At 46.6% G+C, this 25664-nt stretch overlaps 1 protein-coding gene across 2 annotated transcripts in view; it reads right to left on the bottom strand.

The window, feature by feature from the left end:
• ST3GAL6 (ST3 beta-galactoside alpha-2,3-sialyltransferase 6) overlaps window positions 1-25257 on the bottom strand; it is a 187724-nt gene extending 162467 nt beyond the window's left edge. Inside the window, exon 1 of one of the 2 annotated variants that reach the window (XM_044284492.1) lies at window positions 25111-25257. The gene's annotated coding sequence lies outside the window, so the exon portion shown is untranslated. The remainder of the gene's footprint in view (window positions 1-25110) is intronic. The other variant, XM_044284490.1, reaches the window with a different exon arrangement.
• Between the last annotated feature and the right edge of the window lie 407 nt (window positions 25258-25664).

The raw sequence follows: 25664 nt of genomic DNA on the forward strand, positions 1-25664 counted from the left end.
AGGCTACTTTCACACTAGCGTTCAGAGCGGATCCGTCTGAGACGGATCCGCTCATATAATGCAGACGGTGGATCCGGTCAGAACGGATCCGTCTGCATTATATTGTAAAAAAAAATCTGTGAAAGTAGCCTGAACAGATCCGTCCAGACTTTTACATTGAAAGTCAATGGGGGACGGATCCGTTTGAAGATTGAAGATGACACACTATGGCTCAAACTGATCCGTCCCCATTGACTTACATTGTAAGTCTGGACAGATCCGCACGCCTCCGCACGGTCAGACGGACACCCGAACGCTGCAAGCAGCGTTCAGGTGTCCGCCTGCTGAGCGGAGCGGAGGCTGAACGCTGCCAGACTGATGCATTCTGAGCGGATCCGCGTCCACTCAGAATGCATTAGTGCTGGACGGATGCGTTCGGGGCCGCTTGTGAGACCCTTCAAACGGAGCTCACAAGCGGACACCCGAACGCTAGTGTGAAAGTAGCCTTATTGGAACCAAAGTCGGGCTGGGATTTGCTCCCCTACTATGCATGAAACCAGCCTAACATAAGCTCTGTCTGTACCAACCATGCACTCCAATGGAGAGAGAGTACCAATATGGAGAGGGGCAGTACCAATATATATCCAGATCCACAACAAGTGCCTGTGGCGGTGCGAGCACCTGGCACTAGAGGCATGTGCCTAGGTCTTTCGCTTGTGCCCTTGGCACCAGCATGCACCACCATCCATTGTGCCTGTGTCCTGCTCTGCCAGGGCCTCAGGTCTTTTCAGAGTCTAACAACAGCCACGGTGGCACCCACATACCCACCTGAGAGCTCATCTACATGCATGTAACTTTGGTGGGCAGCAATGGCCACGTGATGGATGCCAAACCCCAGTGACCAGCGGCACAGAAACAGCAGCAAGAATTTAAGGAATTGTCCCAAGATCAACACTATTTACCTATCCATACTTGACCCAGAGAACACTAGAACATGGTAACCAAGGTGGGGCCCCCAGCGATCATGTACTTGAAGGGGACATGTCTGTTTTAGGCTCCTTTCACACTAGCGTTCGCTGGTCCGCTCGTGAGCTCCGTTTGAAGGAGCTCACGAGCGGACCCGAACGCAGCCGTCCAGCCCTGATGCAGTCTGAATGGAGCGGATCCGCTCAGACTGCATCAGTCTGGCGGCGTTCAGCCTCCGCTCCGCTCGCCTCCGCACGGACAGGCGGACAGCTGAACGCTGCTTGCAGCGTTCGGGTGTCCGCCTGGCCGTGCGGAGGCGTGCGGATCCGTCCAGACTTACAATGTAAGTCAATGGGGACGGATCCGTTTGAAGATGCCACAATGTGGCTCAATCTTCAGGCGGATCCGTCCCCCATTGACTTTACATTGAAAGTCTGGACGGATCCGTACGAGGCTATTTTCACACTTAGCTGTTATATGCTAAAAATAATGCAGACGGATCCGTTCTGAACGGAGCCTCCGTCTGCATTATTATGAGCGGATCCGTTCAGAACGGATCCGCCCGAACGCTAGTGTGAAAGTAGCCTTAGTAACGACTTGCATTTCCAATGCAATAACAATTCTGGGGAATCAATTCTTGTGACTTTATATTGTACCATTCCTCTATTATTCCTACTAGAACTTATGAGCAAATTGCTAGTAGTCTGCAATAACCCTGGTTTCACACCTAGGCGTTTCTCAAACGCGCGTTTCTATGCGCGTTTTTGTCGCACGTTTTTATGCGCGTTTTTTTTTTAATAGTGAACGCGCGTTTGACGCGCGTTTGGGTGATTGACAGCAGTGTTGTCCAAAGAGTCTATGGCCCAAACGCGCGTCAAACGCGCCAAAAAAAGCTCCTGTACTTGTTTGAGCGTCGGGCGTTTTACAGCGCGATCGTACGCGCTGTAAAACGCCCAGGTGAGAACCATTCCCATAGGGAATCATTGGCTTCTCCGTGTTGAGCGTTTTACAGCGCGTAGGAACGCGCTGTAAAACGCTCAGGTCTGAACTTAGGGTAAAGTGACCTCAGTGGTGCCGACCCCCTCAGAGCAAGTGTCCTCAGTGGTACCGACCCCTCAGAGCAACAGTGACCTCAGTGGTACCGACCCCTCAGAGAAACAGTGACCTCAGTGGTACCGACCCCCTCAGAGCAAGTGTCCTCAGTGGTACCGACCCCTCAGAGCAACAGTGACCTCAGTGGTACCGACCCCTCAGAGAAACAGTGACCTCAGTGGTACCGACCCCCTCAGAGCAACAGTGACCTCAGTGGTACCGACCCCCTCAGAGCAACAGTGACCTCAGTGGTACCGACCCCCTAAGAGCAACAGTGACCTCAGTGGTACCGACCCCCTCAGAGCAACAGTGACCTCAGTGGTACCGACCCCCTAAGGCCCCTTTCACACGGGCGACTTTTCCGTGCGGGTGCGATCCGTGCGGCGAACGTATGGCACCCGCACTGAATCCTGACCCATTCATTTCTATGGGGCTGTGCACATGAGCGTTGTTTTTAACGCATCACTTGTACGTTCAGTGCAAATCGCAGCATGCTCTATAATGTCCGATTTTGACGTGACGCAGGCCCCATAGAAGTGAATGGGGTGTGTGAAAATCGGATGGCATCCGCAAGCAAGTACGGATGCCATGCGATTTGCACGCATGGTTGCTAGGAGACCATCGGGATGGAGACCCGATCATTATTATTTTCCCTTATAACATGGTTATAAGGGAAAATAATAGCATTCTGAATACAGAATGCATAGTAAACCAGCGCTAGAGGGGTTAAAATAAAATAAAAAATAATTTAACTCACCTTAGTCCACTTGTTCGCGAAGCTGGCATCTCCTTGTGTCTCCGCTGCTGATGAACAGGACCTGGGATGAGCTGCTCCATTAAATAGAGCTTAAGGACCTTCGATGACGTCACTCCGGTCATCACATGATCTTTTACCATGGTGAATCACCATGGTAAAAGATCATGTGACGTACCATGTGATGACCGGAGTGACGTCATCGAAGGTCCTTAACCGGTATTTAATGGAGCAGCTCATCCCAGGTCCTGTTCATCAGCAGCGGAGACACAAGGAGATGCCGGCTTCGCGAACAAGTGGACTAAGGTGAGTTAAATTATTTTTTATTTTATTTTAACCCCTCTAGCGCTGGTTTACTATGCATTCTGTATTCAGAATGCTATTATTTTCCCTTATAACCATGTTATAAGGGAAAATAATACAATCTTCAGAACATCAATCCCAAGCCCGAACTTCTATGAAGAAGTTCGGGTTTGGGTACCAAACATGCGCGATTTTTCTCACGCGAGTGCAACGCATGACAATGTTTTGCACTTGCGCAGAAAAAAATCGCGCATTTTCCCGCAACGCACCCGGCTCTTAGCCGGGCCAAAAAAATGACGCCCGTGTGAAAGAGGCCTAAGAGCAACAGTGACCTCAGTGGTACCGACCCCCTAAGAGCAACAGTGACCTCAGTGGTACCGACCCCCTCAGAGCAACAGTGACCTCAGTGGTACCGACCCCCTCAGAGCAACAGTAACCTCAGTGGTACCGACCCCCTCAGAGCAACAGTGACCTCAGTGGTACCGACCCCCTCAGAGCAACAGTGACCTCAGTGGTACCGACCCCCTCAGAGCAACAGTGACCTCAGTGGTACCGACCCCCTCAGAGCAACAGTGACCTCAGTGGTACCGACCCCCTCAGAGCAACAGTGACCTCAGTGGTACCGACCCCCTCAGAGCAACAGTGACCTCAGTGGTACCGACCCCCTCAGAGCAACAGTGACCTCAGTGGTACCGACCTCCTCAGAGCAACAGTGACCTCAGTGGTACCGACCCCCTCAGAGCAACAGTGACCTCAGTGGTACCGACCCCCTCAGAGCAACAGTGACCTCAGTGGTACCGACCCCCTCAGAGCAACAGTGACCTCAGTGGTACCGACCCCCTCAGAGCAACAGTGACCTCAGCTAAATTTAAAATTGTCTTAATTTGCTATTTATGCATGGAAGACAGTTCTAGATACTATTAATGGTTTCCCTGCATAAATAGCAACCCCTTAATGTTAGGTAGGCCTTCGTATTAACTATTTGAATTACTGTAACTTTCATACTCCTCATCGGCTGAAAATACTCCTCAAAAATGGCAAGGGGAGTATTTTTACTCTTCCGGAAAAAATGTAGCGCGACCTCTGGCTGGAGCGCTGCTGCCTTCTCAAACAGCCTTCTTTAAACAAACTGCAGAACCCCTTTAAATTAGCTCCTCAGGCTAACCACGGTCACTTTTCCACCCACTTTGCAAAACTGGAGAGATAAGACACTGTAGAGAAGTCCTAATATTACACACTGCAGCCCACAAAGCTTCTAAAGAATAACCATCTGCAACAACTCCCATCATGCAGTCAGCCAGCTGTCAGAGCCACGGCTGCAGACCACTGGTAAAGAACAACAGATGAAGCTTCAGGTAACCAAGAGAGGCTTAAGGGCTCAAGCACACAAACTTATTTTTGGTCCGCATCCAATCCGCATTCACTTCAACAAAAGATGCGGACAGCACGCCTATGTCCATAAACGTTTGTCCGTTCCAAGGACCCACAACAAAAAAAAATAGAACATGTCCTATTATTGTCCCTTTTACGGACAAGGATAGGGACATTGCAAAAAATGCGGAACACATCCGGCCGGCATCAGTGTTTTGCAGACTGCAAAAACGGCTAAGGCCGTGTGCATGAGCCCTAAAAAAGAAAGGCTTTGGTGGTCCCAGCTCAACAATTAGATAGATACTTATGTCCTATCCTCCAGATAGGTGATCAATATCTGATTGATGGTGGTCTGACAAGTGGCATCCACGCTGATCGGCTGTGACAGGACTTCTGCGGATCAAGCTTTACAGATCAGTGATCTCTCAGAAGGAAAATGCCTTCAGGGACCTACACCGCACGTCGCATGAACAGCACACAAACAGAAGCTGCAGAGAAGTAGCAAAGCTGGTACAATTTATAATGCTAATGTATTCCATTAGTATTACCCGCAGAACAATAAACAGGATGTGGTCACGTTCAGTCACAGGTCTTTCTTCGCAGCGACGCCCGCAGAAAGCCATACAAAAAGGGCAAGCAGACTGTACTTTAGAGTATGGCCACACTTGGCCACATTGGAATTGTTGGCAAAAAATCTGCAGCATTTAGGGTACATCCACACGAGTAATATACGCTGCTGATCTGCGTGAGGCAAATTTTGCAGCATTGCACAGTAGTGGAAAAGCAGAAATGATTTTTAAAGGGGTTGTCCAGTTCTCAGGGTGCTGGATATCATGCACAGAGGGGGAAAAACACTCACCTTCTTTAAAATCTCTCTGCTAGGCCTGCACAATATATTGCCAAAGCAATCACAATCGCAATAAATCGCCAATTGGCCGACCCGAAAATGCACCAATTGTATAACCATATTTTTCGCTTTATACGACAAACTCCCCCCCCCCCCCCCCCCCCAGTGCGTCTTATAAAGCGATGGTTGACTTTTTACGTGGCTGACACGGATGTATCGCAGGCCGCTATGCTGCACAGCGCGGCAGGCGATACATCAGTTACAGTGCGGGGAGGGAGGAGGGGCTGGAGGCAAGTCGTTATTTTAATGAACAAATGTTCTTCTATTTATCCGTTCTGTGCAGTGCTATTAAGAAAATGGCAAGTTTTGTATTTTGTACTTTTGCAGTAATGCAAATATGTTATTTAATTTAGTAAAAGATGTTTTATTTTGAAAATAGTGTAGTGCTTCCGTGGGGTTCTGTGCCTTCGTCCTGCACCGCACTTTCTGGATTGTGGACCCATTCAAGTGAATGGATCCACATCCGTGATGCTGTGCACAAACAGCCCATGCCCGTATACTGTGGAGCTGCAATATGGTCAGCTGTGTGCATGAGCCCTAAATGTCACATTATGATGCCAGAACCAGAAAATTGTACCGAGACAAGCGGTGTCACCAGGGCACTACTTATCTCTTTCTGCAGAAGCAGTCTGTCACTGATCACTTGTGCAGAAGGTTTCATCACTAAGTGGCTGAAATATACATATAAATTCTTCTTCATAAAAACAGGTTGTCTAGTAGCTGCAGCATATTATACCGTCCCACAGGAACAGACGGGAACAACCTTCCCCGTTATAATGCAGCATGCTCTAGGCACTTTGGTGTTTGTGATCGCTACCTGGAAACTACGGCTAGACAAGGATGATTGCGCCTCTTGCGCTCACTTTGGGACAACTCATCTTTAATAAAAGATGTCAAAAACGTCAGCCTGCATCTTGCTGACCGGTCCTGCAGGACGAGGAATCTGACCATCCACAAAGACTAAATGTTACAGGATCTCTCCTGCCCGTTTTGTAATATGTCTAGTGAATTCCCAGCCAGCCTCATGAGTGTGACACGCCATAGCATGTCTTCAGCTTTGTTCTCGTCGGCCATGCTGTTGATTTAACATAATTATATGGCAGCCTCCCTTTAGCAGAGGAGAAGCATAGGTTATATGTTATGTAAAAGACGCAGCGCAATAAGACGCCACCTGGACAAATCGTTCTGCGATGGCGGCGAATACGACAGCTACACTACAATGCTGTCTGTCCCATTCACACAAAGGCTGCTTCTCCTCAGTACTGGGTATAGTCTAATACAAATTTGCTGCACATTTCGCATTAGGGGAGGGAGGGGACGCTGTGCATGCTGGGATAATCTATGGGTGCATGCTTAATAGGTGAAATCATCTCTGCACAATACCAAACACACACTTATCTGAAAATAAACCATTCCCACGAGAACTGACAGCTGACTGGAGCTAGACGATAAGACAGACTATGAAAAGTAAGCGGCAGCTTTATCTGTACTGAGCGCTGGACTTCAGAAAACCGCACATTTGTCCCAGTCCCTGGTGGTCGGTGGTTTACTATCATCTTCTGATATAGAACACATCCCTTCTGGTCAGAAGCTGTCTTGGCCATTGATTTATATAGTGCTAGCCTCACGTAGTCGCTAGGTTATAGTATACTAGTACTGTTCCCCCCTGGTCCCCTCTGACCAGTACGGCATTGCAAAACCAGTTGCTGGTGGCCAGATGTTCACACTTCCGGTCCCGGGTGGTCGTTAATTTATATACCGTAGTACCCGTGAACCATACAGAACTATCCAGTCCCTGCTGGGGTCCACATTAGCCAAGTAGCAGTAGTCCCTGGTGGTCAGTAATTTATATAGTACCCGTGAACCATACAGAACTATCCAGTCCCTGCTGGGGTCCACGTTAGCCAAGGAGCAGTAGTCCCTGGTGGTCAGTAATTTATATAGTACCCATGAACCATACAGAACTATCCAGTCCCTGCTGGGGTCCACGTTAGCCAAGTAGCAGTAGTCCCTGGTGGTCAGTAATTTATATAGTACCCATGAACCATACAGAACTATCCAGTCCCTGCTGGGGTCCACGTTAGCCAAGTAGCAGTAGTCCCTGGTGGTCAGTAATTTATATAGTACCCGTGAACCATACAGAACTATCCAGTCCCTGCTGGGGTCCACGTTAGCCAAGGAGCAGTAGTCCCTGGTGGTCAGTAATTTATATAGTACCCATGAACCATACAGAACTATCCAGTCCCTGCTGGGGTCCACGTTAGCCAAGTAGCAGTAGTCCTTCGTGGTCAGTAATTTATATAGTACCCGTGAACCATACAGAACTATCCAGTCCCTGCTGGGGTCCACGTTAGCCAAGGAGCAGTAGTCCCTGGTGGTCAGTAATTTATATAGTACCCGTGAACCATACAGAACTATCCAGTCCCTGCTGGGGTCCACGTTAGCCAAGGAGCAGTAGTCCCTGGTGGTCAGTGGGTTACAGAAGTTACTTACACGTCATGCCTTATATTACAAACTCAAGTGTTCGGGCCGGTGGTCCGCAACCTGCGTCTCCTCTGCTGCGGTGAAACAGCCACTCCCAGCATGCACTGCAGCGGCAGGACACCGATATCATCCATTTCTGTGAGTTAAAGCACTGAGGATTGTGACAGAGGTGTTGAAATACACGTTGTAATACAGGAACACCGGATCTGCTCTGCCCACGGATAAATCAGTCATCATCACTAGAACTACAAAAGGCATTAACTAATCCGATTCATTGTAGGGATTTTACAATTATTGATTAGGTTAGAGCTTGCAAAGAAAAATCACTAAAATAAAAAGTGGCTTAAATGGGAGGAAATGCTCAAAAACCCCAAACACTGTGGTGTGTATATAACCGGGGGAGCAATTCCTCCGCATGTGATCCGTTGCTAGCAGCAATCCCCAGCAAAACTGCATACAATGGAGGATGTCGGCAGCGGACCACATGCACCACAAAGGCATCCTACACAAGATGGAGTAGTGTGTGGAGGAAAATATACAAATACATAAATCACTGCAAAAGGTGCATCACAATGATATGCAACTGACAACACTGGCCAATCCCTCAGGCTGATGTTAAGAACGGAGACTTTAGTCAATGTATTCTAGTCAGGAGCACGACAGAGCCCTTTTTCACCACCGTCAAGGTATCTCAGTGTGGCATGGGTCCTACCACTAGACTACCTACGTATGGACCGTACCATTGCGCACTGCTGGTATCCTGTGTCACATGGCCTGTTATAGGTGGGGGCTCGCAGCCTTATCCCTTCTCCCTCTGCCTGAGTGATCTGACTATGGAGGTATGTGGGAGCTTGGCTGTAAGTTGAATCTTAGCACCTCTCAGACCGTGTTCACACACCGTAGGTAGTCTAGGTCTAGTGGTAGGAACCCATGCCACACTAAGATACCTTCACGGTGGTGCAAAAGGGCTCTGTTGTGCTCCTGACTGGAATACATTTGCAAAAGTCTCAGTTAACAGCCTCCGGACCGCCTAACGCAGGATCGCGGTCCGGAGGCGGCTGTCCCGGGCAGAGTCACGCATCTATGCGTCATCTCACGAGATGACGCATAGATGCGTTCATCTACAGCCTGCCAGCGTGAGGGGCATGGCGCCGCACAGCTGATCGGCGGGGGTCCTGGGCGTTGGACTCCACCAATGAGATACTTATGGCCTATCCAGAGGATAGATCATCAGTACTTAAGTCTTGGAAAACTGGTGATATGGTGATATCCGAAATCTGCTTATCCAGAACTCATTTTAAGGGGTGCTATGCTTGGGTGAGACTTTTTACCGCAAACATGATTTTTATGCTTTTTTTTAACACACAAATGAATACACTTTTACATGTTCATGCCATAATGTGTCATGTGTCTTTCAGAAAATATATATGGATGGTATTTAGGCAATGTTGGCTTCTGTGACAAGACAGTTAGTGTTTCATCTGCAATAATGTGCATGAAGGGTCTGTAAAGGGTGCGTGTGTCAGTATCTGTTTCTAAAGTGCACTGCTAGGCTGAAAATGCATTTCCAGAACATCTCCTAGCAATTGTCAGTGAAAACTACTGCCAGAAAACAGATGCCATCTGTCTTCTGTCAGTGGTTTTCAGGAACCCCCCCATCTGTATGCCATCCGTTTTTTTTTTGCAGATCTATTGTAACAATGCCTAAAACGGACAAGAATAGGACATGTTCTATTTTTTTGCAGGGCTATGGAACAGACATACTGATGTGGACAGCACACGGTATGCTGTCCGCATTTCTTGCGGACCTACTGAAATGAATAGGTCCGCATCCTATCCGCAAAAAAACAAAACAAAGACGAACGGACACGGAAACAAACATTCGTGTGCATGTAGCCTAAGACTACTTTCACACTTGTGTTTTGTGCAGATCCGTCTTGTATCTGCACAGACAGGATCTGCACCAATTATGCAAATGCTTGTATCCGTTAATAACGGATCCGTTTGCATTATTCATAAAAAAAAAAAAAAGGCTAAGTCAAAACGGGTCCATCCGGACATACATTGTGTCAGTGAAAAACGGATCCGTCCCCATTATAAGTCCGTTAGGCTCCGCATAGTCAGACGGTCACCAAAACGCTGTAAGCTGCGTTTTAGTGACCGTCTAAAAAACGCAACGGAGACCAAACGCTGCCAAACTGATGCATTCTGAGCGGATCCTTATCCATTCAGAATGCATTGGGGCTGAACTGATCCGTTTTGGGCCGATTGTGAGAGCCCTGAAATGGATCTCACAAGCGGTCCCAGAAACGCCAGTGTGAAAGTGGTCTTAGGCCCCTTGCAGACGAGCGTGTCCGGATAAGGCACGGATGCGTTGCGGCAAACCCGCGCGAGTAGGTACCCAATTGCAGTCAGTTTTGACTGCGATTGCTTTCCGTTATTTTTATTGCGCGGGTGCAATGTGTTTTGCACGCGCGTGATAAAAAACTGAATGTGGTACCCAGAACCGAACTTCTTCACAGAAGTTCAGGTTTGGGTTCAAGGTTGTGTAGATGTAATTATTTCCCCTTATAACATGGTTATAAGGGAAAATAATAGCATTCTGAATACAGAATGCATAGTACAATAGCGCTGGAGGGGTAGAATTTTTTTATATATATATCATTATTTAACTCACCTTAATCCACTTGTTCGCGCAGCCGACATCTCTTCTGTCTTCTTCTTTGAGGAATAGGACCTTTGATTACGTCACTGCAGTCATAACATGGTCCATCACATGATCTTTTACCATGGTGATGGATCATGTGACGGACTATGTGAGGAGCGCAGTGACGTCATCAAAGGTCCTTTTCCTGTGCACAGCAAAGATGAAGACAGAAAAGAAGCCAGGCTGCGCAATCATGTGGATTAAGGCGAGGTATATTATATATATTTTTTTTTTAACCCCTCCAGCCCTATTGTACTAAGCATTCTGTATTCAGAATGCTATTATTTTCCCTTATAACCATGTTATAAGGGAAAATAATAATGATCGGGTCCCCATCCTGATCGTCTCCTAGCAACCGTGCGTGAAAATCGCACCGCATCCGCACTTGCTTGCGATTTTCACGCAGCCCTATTCACTTCTATGGGTGAAAAATGCAGAATATAGAACATGCTGCGATTTTCACGCAACGCACAAGTGATGCGTGAAAATCACCAGCTCGTGTGCACAGCCCCATAGGAAATGAATGGGTCAGGATTCAGTGCGGGTGCAATGCATTCACGTCACGCATTGCACCCGCGCGGAAAACTCGCTCATGTGAAAGGGGCCTTAGCCTATTAAAATCAACGGATAGGTGTGCTGTCTGTAGAGACTACAGACAGCACATATCCGTGATTCACTGACATATTAATGAAGCCTTAGGGCTCTTTCACACGAGCAGATGCCATGCGGGTAATCCGCTGCCTGAAAGAGTGCCAAGCTCCGTTCCGGAGAGCAGAGACACGGATCATTAACATTATTGATAATGCTCCGTACCTCTCTGTGACCTTTTTACTACAAAATCACGGTGATAACTTAATCTCACTGTGATTTTGTAGTAAAAAGATTAACAAGAGGCAAAATCAATCATGTTAAAGCTCCGTGTCTCTGCTGTCCGGAACGGAGCTTGGCTCTCTTTCAGGCAGCGGATTACCCGCACGGCATCCGCTCGTGTGAAAGAGCCCTTATAGTCCTTTCACCTGGGAAGATCACTGGGTCAGTTATTGGGGATGAGCATTTGTACAAACAATTGCTCCCAATAAATGCCAATGTAAAGGTGCCAGCGCTCGTTCATCAGGTGATCATGTCTTTCAGTCGGTGCCAAAAACCATCATTTCTCATCAGCAGATCGATCTGATGCCCGGAAATAATGGAGTACATTTATCAGTTTCGCCTGTTTTTGGCTATAAAATTAGACAGGCATATTTTATTCCTCCGACTTTATTTTGCGGAGTATTTATTAAAAGTCACACAGCAGTTGATTAATTAGAGTCGGCATATTGCTATTAGTTTGACCTCTGGTGGTTGTTTTCAGTATGACAGGTTTATATTCAATTAGACTGGTCTAATTTATTTGTGCATAAAAAAGTCACATCTGTGCAGAGAAAGGTTGCATGTCTTCCGGAAAGTGCGAATTTTAATGCAAAAAAAGTCAAAACACGCCTCTCAAAACAGATGAAGAAAAGTACACCAGCCCTGGAGTGAAGTAGAAATTAGACTGTTTGTGCGACAAATTTCAGGTGCCAAAAAAAGGAGCATCTATATAAATAGGTCAGAAAAAAGTCCCAAAAGTTAGAAAACTTCTGAATATAGTTGAAATATTCGATTGCACCAAAAACAGCTGTTATAAATTGCGGATTTTGGCACGTATACGGCGCAGAAACGCAGAATCTTATGTGCGTTCACCCGCCCTCATGTGCAGGTGGCCTTAAACGTGCCTTCACATGCGGCAGATTATGATGAAGAAATTTAATGTGACTGGAAATCAGTTCTTCACCTGAATAGGCCTGCACAAATCCAAGTGCTTACTGCCGAAACAACCCCATTCAGATGGATGGAACGGATTTTCAGTCACAGAAATTATCTGCAACAAAATCTGCCGCGTGTGAAGGCACCCAAGGCTCTTTTCTTTCCTGAAACCAGCGCCACTCTGTCCATAGGCTGTGTCTGGTATTGCAGCTCAGTGCCATTTGGATTTAGCACAGACAGCCAGGGTCTACAGCAGCCATTTACGTTCCATTTTTTTGCGTTCTGTATACAGACTGTATACTGAACCATTCATTTCAATGGATACACAAAAAAAAAAAAAAACAGAAGGTACTCCGTATGCCTTCCTATTTCGTATTTCCGTTTTTCTGTTCAAAGATAGAACATGTCCTGTTATTGTCTGCATAACAGACAAGGATAGTACTGTTCTATCAGGGGCCAGATGTGCAGCACTCCAGCTGTTGTGAAACTACAACTCTCAGCATGCATACTTGCTCTGCTCTTCTCAGAACTTTCATATAAATAAATAGAGCATGCTGGGAATTGTAGTTTTACAATAGCTGGAGTGCCGCCGGTTGCCCACCCCAGCAGCACCCATGTGTATAATAATCATTTCTGGAAGGGCACATTGTCTTCCGGCACACACAGGTACATGACACGTCCAGACACGAGAAGACGATGTGCTGCGAACCCTCTTCGCCTCAGCGACTGCTTCACAAGAAATGTGGAAATCCCCCAGCATCCAACTGGCCTCTATGATAACACAGGCAAGGAATACCAACCCCCTAATTAATGTCTTAACGGCTACCTACTCTGGAAGCAGAAAAGTAAATTAGCTGCTAAAACACATCTCAAAGATCAAGACAAGTAGCTACAAGGCCATGTTCATGCCATCTACGTGTAAGGGCTCATGCACACAGCTGTAGCAAATTGCAGATCCGCAAAAAACAGATACCGTCCGTGAGTGTTCCGCATTTTGCAGAACGGAAGATGCTGCCATCTATAGAACTGTCCTATCCTTGCCCGTAACGCTGGGTTCAGACCTGAGCGTTCGGAAACGAGCGCTCTGTATGCGCGATTGTACGGGCGTTTACAATCGCGCATACAGAGACTGGCGTTCACACATTGTCGCGCGTTCCCGAATTTCTATGTGCGGGAGCGCGCGACAAACGCCCAAAAAAAAGCTCAAGCACTTGTTTGAGCGTCGGGCGTTTTACAGCGCGATCGTACGCGCTGTAAACCGCCCAGGTGAGAACCATTCCCATAGGGAATCATTGGTTCTTGCCTGTTGTGCGTTTTACAGCGCGTAGGAACGCGCTGTAAAACGCTCGGGTGTGAACCCAGCGTAAAACAGACAAGTAGAGGACATGTTCTATAATTTGGCAGGGCAGTGGAACGGACATACGGACACGGACAGTGTGCCCCACTGAAGTTAATTTCCTTCAAATGTGATAAAATAATCAAATATACTCACGGCCCAATCCCTCTATGTTTTGAGTACTGCCGATCTGGTAGGCACCTCTGGCCTGTGTTTACCGGCTGCAGTGGTATACCGTATGTGCCATACACCATTGAGGCCAGTGATTGGCTGGAGCAGTGGAGCGAGTAGATTTTCCTTTATTATTTTAACACATTTAGAGCAGCATAAAGTAACATTCCCAAATCGAACGTTTGAGTATACATTGCTCGTGTATATTCAGCATACTTCATGGGCGTTCTGCTCCCTGTTGTCTTCTTTAGGCCTCATGCACACGACCGTTGTGTGCATCCGTGGCCGTTGTGCCGTTTGCAGTTTTTTTTCGCGGACCCATTGACTTTCAATGGGTCCGTGGAAAAATCGGAAAATGCACCGTTTGGCAGCCGCATCCGTGATCCGTGTTTCCTGGGCGTGAAAAAAATATGACCTGTCCTATTTTTTTCACGGCCAACGATTCACGGACCCATTCAAGTCAATGGGTCCGTGAAAAATCACGGATGCACACAAGATTGTCATCCGTGTCCGTGATCCGTGTCCGTTTTTTCCTATCTTTTCAATGGCAAACTTGACTTCGATTTTTTTTTCAATTTTCATGTCCGTGGATCCTCCAAAAAACAAGGAAGACCCACGGACGAAAAAACGGTCACGGATCACGGACCCCTGTTTTGGCGGACCTTAAAAAAAAAACGGTTGTGTGCATGAGGCCTTACTGTGGGAACCAACAGTTTAGGGGCCCCTTCCCATCAGATGGGTCAGCACCAATGAGGGGCTGTGTATAATCGATGGCCTCCAGTATGTTGACTATACATTAGTATTTTATAGTCAAATTTTCAGTTTGGACTGGAGACTCTGTCACCAGCAACCTCCCTATCTAGCCGTTTGCATGGACACGTAGCTGAGCTTCACCTGATTAAAACGCTGTTTTTCTTTTGTTGTTCCCGAGTGGCTGCTTTGAGTGACAGGGCCAGACAGTGGCAAAGCAGCAAGGGAGGGGCTGGGAACAGAGAGGAGTGGAGCTTGGGTGCAACTAAGAGCAATGGTGACGCCCTCATTGCATCAACAAAAGAAAAACAGTGTTTTATTCAGGTGAAGCACAGCTATGTGTCTATGTAAACAGCTGGTTAGGGAGGGCGCTGGTGACAGATCCCCTTTAATACAGATAGAGACCTATAGTTGTGATGTTACAGGGCCATAAAAACCATCTCAGTCTCACTGGGTGAAGCAATGCCTTTTTGTACACAGCATAAAACCACCCTGTCCATACGGTTTTATCTGGAGCGTAGAGAGCAGTTTCATCACATCCAACGTCAAATAAACTCAACCTACTTAACATAAATAGTACGGAAAGACAACAAAAGGTAATGCAATTTAGACAGAATTCTGCATTTCCTAACACTGACCACAAGTTCCTGTCTTTAAATTTAGTTCACTTGAAACAGTTAACCCCTCTGTTACCAAGTAATTTTTTTTTCATGGTTACATTCCAGGAGCTAAAACTCTTCTTTTTCCATCAATGTAGCCGTATAAGGGGTTTCTTTTTACGGGACAAGCTCTAGATAATAATGGCACAAGCAATACCGCCACTGAATTTTAACGTTCTAAATTTTACAGCATTCATTTTTGGGCATAAATAACATAGCGTTATTCTCTGGGTCAGTACAACTACAGCACCACCAAATACATACAGTAGCATGCAAAAGTTTGGGCACCCCTGGTCACAATTACTGTTAATGTGAACAGTTAAGGCTACTTTCACACTAGCGTTTGTCGGTCCGCTCGTGAGCTCCGTTTGAAGGAGCTCACGAGCGGACCCGAACGCCTCCGTCCAGCCCTGATGCAGTCTGAATGGAGCGGATCCGCTCAGACTGCATCAGTCTGGCGGCGTTCAGCCTCCGCTCCGCTCGCCTCCGCACGGACAGGCGGACAGCTGAACACTGCTTGCAGCGTTCAGCTGTCCGCCTGGCCGTGCGGAGGCGAGCGGATCCGTTCAGACTTACAATGTAAGTCAATGGGAACGGATCCGCTTGAAGATGTCACCATATGGCTCAATCTTCAAGCGGATCCGTCCCCCATTGACTTTACATTGAAAGTCTGAACGGATCCGCTCAGGCTACTTTCACACTTAGAATTTTTTCTAAGTTATTAATGCAGACGGATCCGTACTGAACGGAGCCTCCGTCTGCATTAATATGATCGGATCCGTTCAGAACGGATCCGATCAAGCGCTAGTGTGAAAGTAGCCTTATTTTTGGAGATTATTTCATCTTCAGCTAGCTTAACTGTTCACAGTAACAGTAATTTTGACCAGGGGTACCCGAACTGTTGCATGTCACTTTATATTTTTTTATTTTTTTAAGTTTTATTTCTTACACACAAAAAAAAGCATTAAAAAACAAAAAATAAAAAACTTTGATTGCATCACCACATCTCAAGACCCATAATTTACTTTTCATTCTACAGAGCTGTGTTGGGTTTGATTTTTGTGGGACGGCTTTTAAATTTTCATTGGTATCATTTTGGAGTACATAAGCAAAAAAAAAAAAAAAAAACAACTGCAATTCTGGCACTTTTTTGCGACATTCACTGTATAGGTTAAATTACGTGAAAAAATATATGGAGGGGATTTTATTTTTTCATTTTTTTTTCATTGAAAAGCATTTTTTTCAATGGTAAAAGGTGCATTTTTTTTTTACTTGGAGATTTTTTTTATTTAATAAAACCTTATTTAACTTTTATTTTATACACTTACTAGTCACACAAGGGGACTTTTTAAGGCAACCTGATCATTTCTATAATGTAGTTAGTGATACACTATAGCCAGGCCTGAAGACTTCAGCACCCCGCGATCTTATTTGTGGGGTGCCGATGCCTGAGACAGTGAGCTCCCTCTCTCTAAACCACTTATATGCCACAGATGCTATTGACTGCATCAACTAAGGGTTAAACGACCTGGATCGACTCTTCTCCCAGTCAGGGCCCTAACACGCTCCTGCTCATGGATCCAAGGGAGACCAATGCAGTGCTTAGACTAGGCCGCTGTAAGGAAGTGGGACCTTATTCAAAGGCCCATTAGCGACTGCCAAATATGTCATACTGGCAGTCACTAATGGGTTAAGGGTACTTAAGGGTTCACACTCGCGGCAGAGGATCCGGCAATCCGGACACAAACTGATGGCATTTGTCAGACGGATCCGCAATACATTGAAATACCGGATCCGTCTCTCCGGTGTCATCTGGAAAAACACATCTGATTATCTGATATAAATTTTTTGGGCATTTTTAACCACCTCAGCTCCCCTAGCTTAAACACCCTTAATGATCAGACCACTTTTTACAATTCGGCACTACACTACTTTCACCGTTTATTGCTCGGTCATGCAACTTACCACCCAAATTAATTTTACCTCCTTTTCTTCTCACTAATAGAGCTTTCATTTGGTGGTATTTCATTGCTGCTGACATTTTAACTTTTTTTTGTTATTAATCGAAATTTAACGACATTTTTGCAAATAAATGACATTTTTCACTTTCAGTTGTAATTTTTTTTTTAAAACGACATCTATATATAATTTTTTCTCAAAATTTATTGTTCTACATGTGAATTTCCGCTTTTTGAAGCAGCTCTGACTTTCTGAGCACCTGTCATGTTTCCTGAGGTTCTACAATGCCCAGACAGTAGAAAAACCCCACAAATGACCCCATTTCGGAAAGTAGACACCCTAAGGTATTCGCTGATGGGCATAGTGAGTTCATAGAACTTTTTATTTTTTGTCACAAGTTAGCGGACAATGATGATTTATTTATTTTTTCCTTACAAAGTCTCATATTCCACTAACTTGTGACAAAAATAAAAACTTCAATGAACTCACCATGCCCATCACGAAATACCTTGGGGTGTCTTCTTTCCAAAAAGGGGTCACTTGTGGGGTAGTTATACTGCCCTGGCTTTTTAGGGGCCCTAATGTGTGAGAAAGTAGTTTAAAATCAAAATGTGTAAAAAGTGCCCTGTGAAATCCTAAAGGTGCTCTTTGGAATATGTGCCCCTTTGCCCACCTTGGCTGCAAAAAAGTGTCACACATGTGGTATCGCCGTACTCAGGAGAAGTTGGGGAATGTGTTTTGAGGTGTCATTTTACATATACCCATGCTGGGTGAGAGAAATATCTCGGCAAAAGACAATTTTTCCCATTTTTTTATACAAAGTTGGCATTTGACCAAGATATTTATCTCACTCAGCATGGGTATATGTAAAATGACGCCCCAAAACACATTCCCCAACTTCTCCTGAGTACGGCGATACCACATGTGCGACACTTTATTGCAGCGCAAAGGTGCCCACATTCCTTTTAGGAGGGCATTTTTAGACATTTAGATTCCAGACTTCTTCTCACGCTTTAGGGCCCCTCTAAAATGCCAGGGCAGTATAAATACCCCACATGTGACCCCATTTTGGAAAGAAGATACCCCAAGGTATTCAATGAGGGGCATGGCGAGTTCATAGAAGATTATTTTTGGGGTACAAGTTAGCGGAAATTTTTTATTTTATTTTTTCTCACAAATTCTCCTTTTCCGCTAACTTGGGACAAAAAGTTAAATCTTTCATGGACTCAATATGCCCCTCAGCGAATACCTTGGGGTGTCTTCTTTCCGAAATGGGGTCACATGTGGGGTATTTATACTGCCCTGGCATTTTAGGGGCCCTAAAGCGTGAGAAGAAGTCTGGATTATAAATGTCAAAAAAAAATTACGCATTTGGATTCCGTGAGGGGTATGGTGAGTTCATGTGAGATTTTATTTTTTGACACAAGTTAGTGGAATATGAGACTTTGTAAGAAAAAAAAAAAAAAAAAAAATCAATTTCCGCTAACTTGTGCCAAAAAAAATGTCTAAATGGAGCCTTACAGGGGGGGTGATCAATGAATGTATATGGGGTGATCACCCCCCTGTCATTATTTCACCCCCCTGTAAGGCTCCATTCAGACATCCGTATGTGTTTTGCGGATCCGATCCATGGATCTGTGGATCCGTAAAACACATACGGACGTCTGAATGGAGTCTTACAGGGGGGTGATCAATGACAGGGGGGTGATCAGGGAGTGTATATGGGGTGATCACCCCCCTATCATTGATCACCCCCCTGTAAGGCTCCATTCAGACGTCCGTATGTGTTTTGCGGATCCGATCCATGGATCCGTAAAACACATACGGACGTCTGAATGGAGCCTTACAGGGGGGTGATCAATGATAGGGGGGTGATCAGGGAGTCTATATGGGGTGATCAGGGGTTAATAAGTGACAGGGGGGGTGTAGTGTAGTGGTGCTTGGTGCTACTTTACTGAGCTGCCTGTGTCCTCTGGTGGTCGATCCAACCAAAAGGGACCACCAGAGGACCAGGTAGCAGGTATATTAGACGCTGTTATCAAAACAACGTCTGATATACCTGTTAGGGGTTAAAAAATAAATAAAAATAAAATAAAAAAATCGCATCTACAGCCAGCCAGCGAACGATCGCCGCTGGCAGGCTGTAGATCCACTCTCTTACCTTCCGATCCTGTGAACACACGCCTGTGTACGCGCGTTCACAGGAAGTCTCGCGTCTCGCGAGATGATGCATAGATACGTCACTCTGCCTGGGACAGCCGCCTCCGGACCGCGATCCTGCGTTAGGCGGTCCAGAGGCGATTAAAGGTCTGCGCATGCGCAGACCGGGAAGCCTGATCCGTTTGCTGGAACACTTAATGCCAGATCCGGCACTAATACACTTCAATGTAAATTAATGCTGGATATGGCATTCCGACAAGTGTTCAGTATTTTTGTCCGGAGAAAGAACTGCAGCATGCTGCGGTATTTTCTCCGGCCCAAAAAACGTAAGAAGGACTAAACTGATGCATCCTGAACAGAATGCTCTCCATTCAGAATGCATTAGGATAAAAGTGATCTTTTTTTTTCGGGTATTGAGCCCCTGTGATGGAACTCAATGCCAGAAAACAAAAACGCTGGTGTGAAAGTACCCTGAGAGAGAACAATACAAAACTGTAACATCATGGGTTGTTCTTTCTGCACCTGAGGCTCAATGTTTTCCATCAGCGATTGCGAGCCAACACCAGGTGCTGGCCAGGAGCACAGAACAGACGTAAATCTTTCCATTATAACTTGTTACTGTATTGGCTCTACTCCTGGTTTTGGCTCACAATTTCTGATGGCAATCACCTAGCAAAACTAAGGAGTTGTCGTCTAGAACACAGGTAAGGGCTCTTTCACACTTGCGTTGTCCGGATCCGTCGTGTACTCCATTTGCCGGAATTACACGCCGGATCCAGAAAAACGCAAGTGAACTGAAAGCATTTGAAGACGGATCAGTCTTCAAATTGCGTTCAGTGTTACTATGGCAGCCAGGACGCTATTAAAGTCCTGGTTGCCATAGTAGTAGTGGGGAGCGGGGGAGCAGTATACTTACCATCCGTGCGGCTCCCTGATTTCCATTGGGGGTATACATATGAATACCCGAAAACGGTATCCAGACATATCCGCCAACTGTATACTGGGTGCAAAGGATTCATCTTTTCACTAGCTATTTCCCGTTCTTTTCTGGATTTGTTGCTGGACAGAATAGCACAGTCTACCACACTTCTCAGGCTGGCAAAAGAGCCAGAAAAGAACAGAAAACAGCTACAAAGATGAATCCTTTGAACACCATTTATCCTAATAAAGTCAATGTACCCATCACAGTATAAAACTGATTGCTGTTTTCGGTATTCAGATGTTCAGTTACATTTTACTTTTCGGGGAAATGCTGTAGGCGCAGATTCAGCGTGCACACACTCTAACATTGTGCTAATAGCTGTGACTAATTGAGACTGCATATTTGCTGAGGCACGAGGCAAGCAACCACTGCGGAAAAAGTCATGAGAAAAGCCAGAATTCATGCTGCTCACTGGTATAAAAGTAATCACAATGGAAACCAAACCATATCAGATGCCAGGAGGTAAATGAACTACTGCATGGCCCATTACTCAGATCAATACATGTAGGCTAGCATCGGCGCACAGACACATTCACCGCTCAGGGGGACAGCTGTACGCGGCCAGGCTGCTTTTTAATCCAGAACCAGAATAAGGCCTCTTGCACACGAGCGTGACGGAATAGGTCCGGATGCATTCAGGAAAACTTGCGCCATTTTGCAAGCAAGTTCAGTCAGTTTTGTTTGCGATTGCGTTCAGTTGTTCAGATTTTTCAGCGCGGATGAATTGCACCGTGATGCGTTTTTCACGCATGTGATTGTAAACCTTCAGTTTTCTAACAACATCTCTTAGGCCCCTTTCACACAAGCGTGACGGATTAGGTCCGGATGCGTTCAGTGAAACTCGCACTATTTTGCAAGCAAGTTCAGTCAGTTTTGTCTGCGATTGCGTTCAGTTGTTCAGATTTTTCAGCGCGGGTGCAATGCATTTTGATGCGTTTTTCACGTGCGTGATAAAAAACTGAAGGTTTACAAACAACATCTCCTAGCAACCATCAGTGAAAAACGCATCGCACCCGCACATACTTGCGGATGCAATGCGTTTTTCACGCAGCCCCATTCACTTCTATGGGGCCAGGGCTGTGTGAAAAACACAGAATATAGAACATGCTGCGATTTTCACGCAACGCAGAACTGATGCGTGAAAAACAACGCTCATGTACACAGACCCATTGAAATGAATGGGTCAGGATTCAGTGCAGGTGCAATGCGTTCGTGTCACGCATTGCACCCGCGCGGAAAACTCGCTCGTGTGAAAGGGACCTTAGCAACCATCAGTGAAAAGCGCATCACACCTGCACTTGCTTGTGGACGCAATGCGTTTTTCACGCAGCCCTATTCACTTCTATGGGGCCGATGTGTGAAAAACGCTGAATATAGAACATGCTGCGACACTAATGTACAACGCTAATGTACACAGACCCATTGAAATGAACGGGTCCGTATTCAGTGCGGGCGCAATGCGTTCGCATCATGCTTTGCACCCACGCGGAAAACTCGCTTGTGTGAAAGAGGCCTAAGGGTAGGACCACACTGCGCAGTCAGAGGTTTTGCTGCTTCCCCATTGACTTCTATGAAATCCACAATCATATCTGCTTCTAAGTAACATGTCACTTCTCACGATCTCACAAAAGGAAAGCCAAGAGTAGCCTGTGGCTTTGGGTGCAGTTCTGGCACAGATCTCACACTTGCATTGAAAAAGGTGAAATCTGCACAGAAGAATTGACAAGCTGCAGATTTCAAAATCCACACAACAGGTACAATTCTGCACCAAAGGAAAAAGCAGAGTGCACATCAGATTTGTCTCATACACTTTGCTGGTACTGTATTACACTGCGGGTTTTCCTCACGAGACTCACGTGCATAAAAACCGCACATAATCCGCAACATGTGCACATACCTTTAGCGTTCATGCACAAACCCAAATTACATACAGAGCTCACGCTACCTCCACAGGTCTACTATCCCAAACTTACAGCATCAGAGAGCCCTACATTGCAGCGAGTTCAGATCAGTAGACCAGCAGTCGGACCCAGTCACTCCCGTCCTACCCTCATATAAAACCAGCCTTTGGGAAAGCTTTGTCCTTCACGGGCCAACAAAATTCATTTTTTTTTGCAACCAACGCCATTTGCAGTAGTTTGTAGTAAAATTACCTTTATGGTAGGACTGAGGCAAATTCTTGACAAAACTGTCTATAGTCCCATTGTACAAACGTCAGCGGCCAAAGTGCAAACAAGGCTCTGTTCACAATGTGTACATATCTGCATCGGAGGCTCTGTCAAAAAATACGGGACAAAACCGTGCTGGATGCCGTATTAGCCTGTCCGGTAAAATGCCAGGTTTTCTAATGGAAACCAAATCCCATTATAAGTAAATGTGGTCCGTCGAGCATAACGGAGCAGAACAGCAGAAATAAAAGCACTGGTGTCATGGTGTGAACCCAGCCTTACATGTTGGGAGTATTTTCTGACATATAACAGTTAGGGCAATGCACACGAACGTGTGTCGGCCAGGCCCGTGCTACAGATCGCAAATTGTGGTCCACAACGAAGGGGCATCGACCGTAGGGCTGCCGTATGCGAATTGCGGACCCATTCACTTGAATGGGGTCCATGATCCACATCCGGCGGTCCGCACCACAAAAAAGTTGTGTATGCACTACTTTTTTGCGGTGCGGAGGCACGGACAGAAACCCCGCGGAAGCACACTGTAGTGTTTCTGTGGGGTTCCGTGCCTCCGTTACGCACTGACCTTCCGGATTGCAGACCCATTCAAATGAATAGGTCCGCATCGGTGATGCGGGGTGTACATGGCCGGTGCCCGTGTATTATGAGCCCTTAGGCTACATGCACACGAAAACCAGACATGTGATGGACATTTTTTTTTATGGCCATCACACATCTGTTTTAAGACCAATGGTCGTCTATGGGGTTAATCACATGGCAGTTTTTTTGACGGCCAGTAAATAACAGACATCAAAAAATAGATCATGTTCGATCTTGTCAGTTTTTCACTGACCAACTGCACCCATACAATTGAATGGGTCAGTTTTTAACATCCGTTTCTCAGACAGGCATCAGTGGAAAAAAAAAAAATGAAAAACTACAGTTTATCCGTTTTTCACTGTCGTGTGCATGTAGCCTAAGGTTAGTTTCATACTAATGATCCAGCAGGCTGTTCTGGCAGGGAACAGCCTGCCGGGTCTCTGTATTCTAGCATTGCCGGAAGCTTTAAAGTCTCTGCCCGGCCCTGTTAAGGGCTCATGCACACGACCGTCAGCATTTTCGCAGTCTGAAAGTTGTGGATACTGGCTGCGTGTTCCGCATTTTGCCCTCTATAGAACTGTCCTATCCTTGTCCGTAAACCAGATAATAATAGGACATGTTCTTTTATTTTAAAAAATTTTGCGGGGCCACGGACCCATTGAAGTGACAGCATCTGACCTGCAAAAATGCGAATAGGACCAAAAATACGTTTGTTTGCATGAGTCCTAACTATAATGGGGACAGGCGGAGATCCGGACGATTCCCAGCATATCTGCCGGATCTCCATCGGTCCCCATTATAGTTAATGGGACTGGATGGAGACTTTCAAGCTTCTGGTAATTCCGGAATACAGAGGGATCTCCCAGGCTGTTCCCTAGTCTACGGCTAGCGTGAAGCTAGCCTAGGGCTACGTTCTTAGCAGCGTGACAAGATCCGGCAGAGGAAGAGCCTGCGCTGTATCCTGCATAGCAGGATAATGGCAGGAACCGCCGGAACCCCACCGACTACAATGGGATCCAACCACTTTCCGACATAAACGCGGCTTTTGGTCAATTTTCTCTGCATGCTACATTTTTTGTCCAGCCAGCAGCAGGCATTTATGCTGGCGAAACAGGCGGCTGGATTTCTCAACGCTAATGTGAACTTAGCGTAAGGGGATGTTCACATGCCGTTTTCTGGGCACTGGTACCGTTACAAATCTACGTCGACGCTGCCACCCATTGTCGCGGATCCGTTATTTTGAGCATCTTGAGATGAATTACAAGCGCGTCCAGCGCAGTTCATGGGTACAGAATCTGCTCCATTTCCGTGTTAACGTACCCCAAAACTCATATGCCGGCCCGATGGATGTGAGGGTGAATGAGCACCAACGGCTCCGCTCACTGCACAATGTGAATGTGACCTCTGTAAGTTCCCACAGGCAGGCTGCTCAGCCCACTACCCGTGGGTACATACGCCTGCACTATTTTGAGTGGATTGCCTCACACAGTAATTTTAGGCCTGTGCCACCCTCTTCCCTGCCTTGCCATGTACATAAACAAAGTGACCACTTTACTAGTAGAAACAAAAACGACATACACTACAACCACACAACATATATATCTATATCCAAATCTATTACAGCAACCAAAACTCCCTCCAGGACCCCAGACGTGGCCCCAGGGGACAAGGACACAGACAGAGGGGCACTTCACCCAAACAAGAAACTACTTCTGACACAGGCTGCCATTCACAGCACAGACAAAAAGATGGAAGACAAGCCCTGCAAACAATGGAGCAGAGACCCAAACTATACACCGACTCTGCACGTCGTGCCCGGGCTGAGGGGAGGGGGGGGCAGAAACTACTTCATGAACGGTGACACTGGGGGAGCCCCTCACTGCTGGCTGCTAGGCAGTAACCCCTTAGCTGCCGGGGGGTGAGCTCGGTGCTCCACGACATGGGGGGGTCTGAGGCTCGGCAGCCCCGTCTTTTACTTACTTGCTGTGAGTACAGGGCAGACGTTCTCCGCTAGCTGCACGGTTAGGAGGAATGAGGGGGGAGGGAGGGAGCTGCTCTGCTAGACTGCACGCCGGGAGGGAGGCGCCTGGATCGGGGGGCTGGCAGCAGGGACATGGTGGGGAAGACAGCGTCCGAGGAGAGGAACTGACACACAAAGGGGGGATATCCTGTGCGAGGAAGCCGGGGTCAGGGGAGACACGGAGGGGTGGGCGGTATACACAGGCCTCTGGGTACCGAGATGGCCACTGGCTGTGGCGCAGTGGTGGCTTTGGCGCCTCCGAGAGATGAGGTGATTGGCACCTCTGAGGTGGTGTGAGGTGACACTGGCATTTATTTATTTTTTGACGTGGACTGAGGTGACTCTTGTGCTTTGGTATGAGGTGGCTTTTGTGGTGCTTCACATCATTCCACTTTTGGAGTGAAGTGACATTAGCACTTTTGTGGTGGCATAAGGTGACTTTGGCACTTTTTAAGGTGACACAGATTGGCTTTGGTGCTTTCAGTATGAAGTGGGGTTGATGCTTGTGAGATGG

The sequence above is a fragment of the Bufo gargarizans genome, chromosome 3, assembly GCF_014858855.1.
Source record: "Bufo gargarizans isolate SCDJY-AF-19 chromosome 3, ASM1485885v1, whole genome shotgun sequence".
In the NCBI taxonomy this organism is placed as follows: domain Eukaryota; kingdom Metazoa; phylum Chordata; class Amphibia; order Anura; family Bufonidae; genus Bufo; species Bufo gargarizans.